The following is a 9,549-nucleotide window of genomic DNA, read 5'->3' on the forward strand; positions in this document are numbered from 1 at the left end:
GACCTTTTGGATTCGACTTGTTTCGTCGGTCGGGTAAAGGGGTTACAGAGACCTCACCACTACACCATCTAATGCTGTATTGCTACATAACGCTGACCCACTTTTGCAGACAAGGAGAGGTACGAGGTCCTGGAATCCAACTACTCAAATTATCTTGTGTAAATAATTCCTTGAACTTAATCAGGATGTCTGCATCAGATTAAGAAGAACAAAGGGTGGGAAAATAAAGGGTGATAATTAGAAAGGAAACCAAGGAAGGGAAGGAGGCGAACAATGACCATTACTAATCGAAAATAATAAAGATCCGAATAGAAACGAGCTGTCGCTCGGAGAAGACATGTAGTTTTGAGTCTTTGTTTGGGGAGTTTTGTTTTCTGTTAACAAAATGCAGTATATGTGGCTTTGAGAGGAAGGGGTAGCAAGCAAGTTATATTCAGGTCTACTAATAGAATGGACAATTGAGATTTGAGATGGAGAGTGTTTATGGGATTGAAAGGGAGAAGAGTTAGGCCTGCAACTTGGTTTTGACTTTGTCATTGCATGCCTTTGCCTTCTCCATTGATATTTTGGGATTAAAGATAAACTTCGCTTCTCCTTGACGTGAAAGAGACCTCAGATTTTATATAAAATAATTCACCATTTTTCATTTTGACAGGGGAGTTGAAAGAAGTTGTGAAGAAGACGATATTAATGGGGTTTGACCAATTATTTGGACCTTGGATCGACAAATTAGCCGACTGAACTCTCTACGTCAGCATTTCGTTATATTAGTAATGGTTGTTAACGTTAAGTAACTATTTTGTTACAAATCGATAATGTTAGTAATCAATTTGTAACTTTTAAAAGTTCATGGGGAAAACAAAAAATTATTCAAACTTTAGTGACCATTGATGTAGTTTACCCATATAAAAAATGTGTTAGCCCAAGTACCCAATGGTTCAACAGAAATGGATACCACATTTCATCAATAAAAATTCAAAACCAGTTGTAAAAAGGCTTAGGCTTATGGGAGGAATGGACGACGTCGTTCGGTGCAGCAAAGATAAATAACAATAAGTGCCAACTTTAGGGTTCTCTCTATCAGATGGCTAAGAGATTGGGGACTCAGCCCTTTGTTAGCAGTTACTCACCATATCCCTGTGCCTTCCTCACTTACTCTCTGTAGATTTATATGGCTTTTTTATATTGTTTTGTTTTTCTTAATTAATTAATTTATAAACTTGGTCGCAGAATTGTCATTTTTCACAAACCAGTGAGCGCTGGAGACTTTGTTTTCACCGTTTGGTGTTGTTAAAGAAGGTATTGAATCTTCTTCACCCAATTTTACAATTATTATCACCGAATATCAGTGTTTGATAAATTCCTGCATTGGGTCTTCTTGTGGGAGTGTAGCTATACTCATCAGGGACCCCAAAAGTCAAAGGCCTAAAGGGTTTGGTTTTGTTACATTTGAAGCCGAGACAGAAGCTCACAAGGCATTGAAAGCCATGAATGGCAGGGTAATCCTCTGGTTTTCACCCTATTTCTTTATCTTTTTTCATCCATTACTATCTGGGAATTCTTCATTTTGGAGTTTGAACTGATTGTGAGTGCTTTTTTTTTCTAATGCCAATTCTGATTTGCCATCTGATTCATAGGTAAATTTGTGGCATTGTAAAACTGAATCAATCTGATCAATGCTTTGCTCTCTATGTTAGTGCCCTTTAAATTGAGAGCATTTTTCTTGTCATAGAAACATTTTGCGGGAATGCACGCGCCTTTTCTTACGGGTTTGTGTTCTTTTGCACAAGATTGTCCGTGGAAGGCTGATTTTTGTTGAATTCGCACATGATAAGGAATCCAAGACTGATACAAACAGCTGAAAATTTGGCACAAAAATGCTTGTCTCGAAATCTTTTCATTTCACCAACAGTTTGTAAGATGGTTTCCATCAGTTTTATGTGCTTACAGAACTCCAAAATTCAAAAAAAAAAAATTGTAGAATGCAACTCCATTGATGGCCGTATGTATCATCATTCTATGAAAACATTGTGATTATTATTATCACTCGAGGAAAATGAAACATACTGTCTACTTTGCTGACAAAATTACATCCTTCAAGAGCTATCGACTTGAGTTCCATTTTGAAAAGAAAGTATTTCTTATAACATTAGAGGCGATTGTTGCCTAGATTAGGGTGTGCCTTGCATTGTCAATTTTTTTTTCTGCAGCAACACAGTTTGGGTTTGGATAAACAACACCTTTTAGTTGAGAATGAGGAGATGAGTATTGTTGTTATGGATCATAACAATAAGATTAAAAGCAAAATTTGGTGGAATTATAGCATATAGATAATCATGGTGAAGACACAATAGGTGAAGTACTTAATTCAATGAGACTTTGCACTGCACCTGAGAAAGCACAGAAGAATAATTAACTTAGGCTGTAAGTTTCTATAATAGCAGCAGTGTTCTGAATCCCTGGAGCAAAATTGAGATGATGCATGGCAGAACTAATTGGTGCAGAAATTTATGTTACCGGAACTTGAATAAGAGATCCGGATGGGGTTATTTTTGCTCAAGATTAATATGTTTATTTGAAGAATCCTTGGAGGTTCGTATGAAAATGTGTCATATGTCAACTACAGGTGAAATGAAACAAAATAGCTTAACATAGCTGGAGTTTTATTTTATTATTATTTTTATTTGACAGACAGGAGTACATGGAGCGTAAAATAGCTTCAAACCTTTGGAGTAAAACGGGTAGTCCGTCAACCAAACTAAATAAATAATAAATTAACTTGTGTTCATCATCTCAGATAAAATCAAATCGCATTAGAAGTCTTGTAACGGTTTAATTTCTCTCCTTTGCGATCAAAGAGGGGAACTGTTCGAATCCCCTGCTTCAATTCAGGGACTGGCAAACAAGTTTGACAGGCGAAATCATCCTTCTCGGACCTGTCATATTCATGGACCTCAACTCGGAGCAAAGCCAGTTCGGGAACTGTCAATGGGAATATAAATTCTTCATCCCGAACGGGTTTCCAGTTGTCTTCTTTTGCCTTTGTTTTCTTAGTTCTCTCATCAGCTGGCATTCCTGCTATGCCAACCTGCATTACAAAATCATCTTTAATTTCATGGAACAGGGTACTGGTGCAAATGTATAAACCATTAGCATCTCCGGCTACTGGTGCAAATCGCCTTACCCTTGTATAAAAATTCAGGTGGCGAATAGGTGGCGAAGTGTGTTTTCTTAAAATCCAAGTTCCATCCATCTCCCATGTAGACTCTCACCTGTCATGTAGACGATAGAGGATTCGATAGGGGGGTGATGAGAAGGATGTGAATCTGTTAATATTGAAGAATGTTTTCCCTAAATCTTTTCTTGACAGGTAACTTAGCTCGTGGATCAAAAACCCGGCCGTCTTCATCAACATTCATAAAAAAATCCGGTTTTTTCACATAAACACAGCCTCCATTTGCTCTAAACATCCCATGCATCTGCCAAAGGGACCTACCATATCTCTGCAATTAGATCACAACCTCGTTAGTTGGATTTATAAAAAAAATTGGATCATAACAACAAGATTCTATAAATTCTGCTTTGAAGTGTATTAACTAAAACAAAAATCTATGAATTATGTTTTGAAGTTCATCCAGTAACTTGAGGCGAGAGAGCACTGATGTCGGAGTACAGCATTTTAACATACAAAGAACAGGGCAACTGGGATAAGTCGAGAAACAAGACCTGCATGTTAAAGGCAATCATTTGAGCACCATGCGTCCAACCAATCTGTGGCTTATAGTTTAAGGAGTTAAACCGAGTACCCTTGGGATATATTCTCAGGAAATTCCTCTGGGTAAATCTAGATACATTGATATTGATGAATTAACAAAAAAAAGTCAATAATAAAGCAGAAAAATCAATTACATTTTCACCACATCAAAAAAGGGATGTCTCTGGTTTGAAACTAATGCAAATAATTACCTCACAACATCTGTTCCGTAAGACATTGTAGCTTTTTCTAGTCCCTGTTCACTCAGACTAAGGCGCCTAACTTTATCAGGTTCAATTTTTAGTGCCTTTTTCAACCCACCCTTGGCTTTCCCAGCATGAATGACAATAAGACTCCTGTAACCAGGGACTCTTGAAGAGTTCATGTTGGGTTCAGATGCATCTGTATCTTCATCCTCCTGATTGCTCTCACTCGCATCACTATCAGTTTGCAACCATACAGGAAACTACGGTGTGAGAACAAAAAAAAGCTGCATAAGTATTCAAAGATGATGGAGCTATCAAGGTGCACCTGTAGAATATTCCTCGTAACAAAATAGAAGATAATTACTGGTTTTAAATGAAACCAATGTATAATTCAATTCATTTCAGAACATACCTTGTCATCCTCTTGGTCGGCAGTAAGCTCTGATGGTTCTTTTTCCCGAACATCATCATCTGAATCCTTTTCCTTCTCCTTTTGTTTGTCCTTGTTAGTCTGAGCTTCAAGGTACTCTTTGGGAGGTTTGGTTGAAATAATGATCTTATACTTCAGATCCTCTGGTGAAGGGAATTCTTTTAAACATTCAGATTCAGGCAAAACAGCATTTTTCCAAATGTTTAACCATCTACAATGAAATTAATTTTTCCCATCAACCAAAGGTGATTCTATTTCCAAACATAACTGGAAGGTGAAAGATTAAGAATTTTATTAGCTATTAAGTACCTGAGCAACTTTAGCCTGAAGCTTTGGAGTCAGGTGGTCTTCAAGAGTAATTATGACAGGATATTCGGATGCACTAAAAGCATGATCTTTAATGGATTGTAAGCATTTAATGAGTTCCACCGGTGCTGTCAAAGTCCTATAATCATAATCATAAACATACAATTCAATGACTTTTCAATAAGTAAAGCAAAACAAACCGAACTGAAAAATGAACATACTCCTGATGGAAGTGTAAAATTAAATGTGAAGAGTTGCAGATAAAGAAGGATTACATATTTAATCCTGGGTCATTGTTTCCAAAGAGACATTGATTCTCTTTTGCTCTCTATTCAATATTTCAGTTTTATTTTAGTCTGGTATAAGGCTCGGGAGCAAGTATCTAAACATAGTTTCAGCTAACTTACTTCCATAAATTTCTTTATAACATCCAAAATCTCCAAATAACACTCAAAACTAAGAATCACACTCAAATTTCCAACATGTTTTCAAACACTTTTGAGGCTCCAAATCTTTTATTTATCTATTTGTCAAGTCAAATATGCCTTTAAACTCCAATAACTGACTCTATTCCATCAAATCACTTAGAAACTCATTTTATTAAATCTCTAATAAATCACTAATCTCTTAGTTTTATTCACTCTTAAGCTTTACTTAAGCTTCTATATCACTTAAGGTTTCAAAACCATTCCATAACCGAAAGGAAAAATCAACTTGAAGGAAATCTTACCTTTGTTACGGAGGGCACGGAGACGACGAGAAGAAGAAGAGAACAAAGTTTCAGCTTTTACCATTTTCCCCTTATCCCCTTAATAAATATCCCAAATAAAAATGAATATTAAATTTATTTACTTCTAAAAGACCATAATACCGCTCCATTTCTTTCATTCTTATTAATAGGTCTTAAACACAAATTTCTTAAATAAGTCATTGTACTTTTCAATTTATTTAAATTAGCCCACTAAATTTTAAATCCTTTCACTATAGTCATTGACCATATGTTTGGGGTATTACAATACTCGTGCACACCTTGGAACATTTATGAAAGTGTGTGATTCATTTATTCAGCAAGGAGTTACTAAAGAAGCACTTAAGCTAAAGTTATTCCCTTATTCACTATGAGATAAAGCTAGAGCATGGTTGAATTCGTTGTCACCTGGTGCTATAGCATCCTGAAACGAGCTAGCACAAATTTTTTTGATGCGATTCAATCCGTTGAATATGAATGTAAAGCTACGAAATGACTTGACATCTTTAAAGCAATTAGAAGATGAGAACTTCTATGAGGCATGAGAGAGATTCAAAGACTTGTTGCGTAAATGTCCAATGCATGGATTCCCACATTGGACACAAATGGAAATATTCTATAATGGGTTGAATATGCAAACTTGTATAATGGTGGATGCTTATACCAATGAAGTATTATTGGATAAGACGTACAATAAAGCATATGATATTCTAGAGAGAATATCGAACAATGATTACCAATACCCCAATACGAGGAATATGTTTAGTAGACGTAATGTTGCAGCAATGGATACATATGCGTTTAATTTTATGGCTTCTCAAATCACCGCATTGATGGATATGGTAAAAAACTAAAAAAACAGGGGGTATTTATAAGGTAAAAAAAATATCTATTCTTTCTTGTGTTTATTGTGGTGATAATAACAACTATGAAGAATGCCCTTAAAACCCCAAATCTGTCTACTATGTGAGGAACTATAATAGGAATGACAATTCCTATTGCAACACTTATAATGCCAATTACAACAACCATCCCAACTTATCTTAGAAAAGTCAAAATGTTGTCAATCCTCAACAACAACATTACAATCAGTAGTAGTTGATGCCACATCCTCAATTACATCAACAGGCTACACAGCCACAACAATGTCAGAATTATCAAAGACAATCTTCAACTCAAACCACCAATCTCACATCTCTTGAAGCCTTAATGAAGGAATACATGTCAGAATCAAGTTGGACAATTGGCAAATGTTTTTAACAGTAAACCACGACGAACTCTGCCCAACGATACTGAGAATTCAAAGCAACAAGTGAAAGCCCAATGCTATGGACATTGCAATGTCGTTGCAACTCAAAGTGATCTAAATAATTTATTTTCTCGTTTTCTAAAACAATTAAAGACAATATTATTTTGTGTCGTAAGTTAATGCAATTACGTTCAACATGACTATATTTTAATTTCTATTAATTTACATAGTAAATTAGACATTCTTTTTTAAATAAAATCGGGTGAATTAAATACTTTTTATTGAGTTGACTATTTAAAAAAAAAAGAAATTCACTCATTTTTAAAATTACATGAAATAAAAAGATCGTAATTTGAATTATGAATTTGTATATATAAAGTTCCACTACTTAGACAACGTATAAACGAAAGATATCAATTTTGGGAGTTGTGAGGGTGCATACCCTTCCTCGCGTAATTGACTTTCGAATCCTTAAAAACAAATTTATGGTAATACGCAGATCAATTTTCATCTTTTAAATGATTTTTTCTAAAATTCGTTAAAAATATATTTTTTTAAATATTCGATATACCTAACCCAAATATCGATGTCGAATATCAAATTAAAAAAAAAACTAAAATTTTCTAAAATAAATTCATAATTATTTTTCAAATATAATTTTTCAATAAAAAATAGTTACAACTGCACACATACATATAAATTGTTTAATATAATATGATTTCCATCAATAAATTATACACATCACTACATCAAATAATAACTTATAAATAAATTTTGATTATGTTTGGTTAAGCAAACCTTTTGCTGAAATTAAGGATGGGTATCTACGTTGGGTTAAGTTTTTATCTTTTTTTTTCTGAACTTGACTCAAATTTTGTACATTTAAATTGTTATTTAAAAGAATTTCATCCATCACAAACACACACACATATTATTTTTATTTAATAAATTAGAGACCTAATTTAAAAAATAAAAAAATAAATATTATTAGAATTATTTCTAAATATATAAGAGATGATTATATTATTATCTTTGATCAAATCAAATTTGTTCACTTTAAATTCAAATTTAATCGACTCAATCATTTCTTTCAAAATACATAATCTACCTAAACTCAAATTTATAAAATAAAAACCCAACAACATAAAATTAAGTTGATTCAAATTAAAATCTATGGTATTCATACAGTGGCAGATTCAGAAATTTAAAAATTGGGTCCAAAAATTTTAATAGTCTTATTTTCAATATAATGGTTATTTATTTTTTCTTCTTCTTCTTTTAATATATTGAATTATATTAAATATATAATCTAAAATAATGGGTGTTCATTTGGCGGGGCTATATGCGTACACCCCTGTATCCATACCCATACCCATACCCATACCCATACTCATACCCCATACCCATACCCATACCCATACCCATACCCATACCCATCTATTTGAAATCCTAAGTTGTAGTTGAAAGAGATGAGCTTTGACTTTTCTCAATCTCTCATCTTAAATGGTTGAGGCCCTGTAGACCAAAATAGACTCCAAATATCATAGGACGTTTAATTATTATTTTATGAAGCGTCGTTCTCTTCAAATTACCACCGACTATCAAAATGCACAGTTAATTAAAGTTTCTTATCACAATGACATCACTATCATCACCGGCGTCATCTCCCGACTACACCTTGACCCTCGATTCATACTCACTGTCCATCATTTGTCTCAAATTGTGTCTTTTACAATTTTAACCAACGATGAACGGATGAGTGATGGTAGTGAGGAAGCACAATTGATTGAGTTTTGGTTGAAACGGTGTGAGGACTCCAATGGTGGTGGTAATGTGGCAAACGAAAGGTCCAATCGGGCATAAATCGATGAAAATAGAAGGAGGTGTTGGGGTTTTTCGACGAGATTCGAGGTGGCACTCCTATTGGTATCGGTAGTGACGGTCACCGGTGACTGAGGATAAAGATCGAGGATGGGTGTTCGAATGGTCTTCTCGTGATTTGAGATGAGCGGTGGATGATTAGTAAGAATTAAGGGTCGGGATGTGGTCAGGAGGCGATATCAGTGACGATGGTGATGGCGGTGTGAGCCATTGCTGACCGGAGGTGGGGTGAACGAGAACGAGAAGAAGAAGATGAAGAAGAAGAAGATGGGGAGGGTTAACAACAGTTAAGTGTCACGTCAGCAAAAACTAACGAAAAGTAACAGCGGAAATCTTAATGAAATCGAACTAAAATTTTGATGATTGCATTACAAATTTTAAAAGTTGAGTGACCAAAATATAAACGCCCTGAAAATTCGGAGAATATTTATATACTTTACCCATATCTTTTAAAATAAAAAGAAACATTAAACTGAAATACTAACTCAAGTGATTCGAATGTATATTTTTATTTAACTCGCAAATATTATGGTTTTATTTTTTTTTATTTTAGTAGAATTAATTGAACAAATCAAATTAATTATATTAAAACGATCCATTACTGAATTAATTTGGTTTAGAGAGTATTTAATTTTCTAATATTAGATTAATGGTTAATTCAATTCAAATTTTTTAGTTAATTGAATTAACAAAAAATATTATATATTATACATTTTTTTTGTTGTCCTCTCGATTTTAAGGCTTCGTTTTGACTAATCTGAATCGACCCGTATCGCACACTTGACTTTGATGGATGAGTATCCCAGTAGAGATTTTCTGCATACACAATGACTCAAACTTAAGAATTTGCTTAAGCGATATTAAGTTGTTTACCACTTGAACCAACCCATGTCGGTATATTATACATTAAATATATATTTTAAGTCAAAATCCATTCCGAAACAAATACATAATTTTTTTAATCCCACCAAACCT

At 34.1% G+C, this 9,549-nt stretch overlaps 1 non-coding gene and 2 pseudogenes across 1 annotated transcript; 1 reads left to right on the forward strand and 2 right to left on the reverse strand.

Annotated features, from left to right (window-relative positions):
- Positions 1 to 1,010: 1,010 nt before the first annotated feature.
- LOC120180168 lies at positions 1,011 to 2,006 on the forward strand (annotated as a pseudogene).
- Positions 2,007 to 2,739: 733 nt separating this feature from the next.
- LOC120180178 lies at positions 2,740 to 4,581 on the reverse strand (annotated as a pseudogene).
- Positions 4,582 to 5,926: 1,345 nt separating this feature from the next.
- Positions 5,927 to 6,028, reverse strand: LOC120181307. Its single transcript, XR_005521745.1, has one exon. It is a non-coding gene; the product is annotated as a small nucleolar RNA R71 (small nucleolar RNA).
- Between the last annotated feature and the right edge of the window lie 3,521 nt (positions 6,029 to 9,549).

This window comes from Hibiscus syriacus, unplaced genomic scaffold (genome assembly GCF_006381635.1).
Source record: "Hibiscus syriacus cultivar Baekdansim isolate YM2019G1 unplaced genomic scaffold, ASM638163v2 tig00003715_pilon, whole genome shotgun sequence".
NCBI lineage: Eukaryota > Viridiplantae > Streptophyta > Magnoliopsida > Malvales > Malvaceae > Hibiscus > Hibiscus syriacus.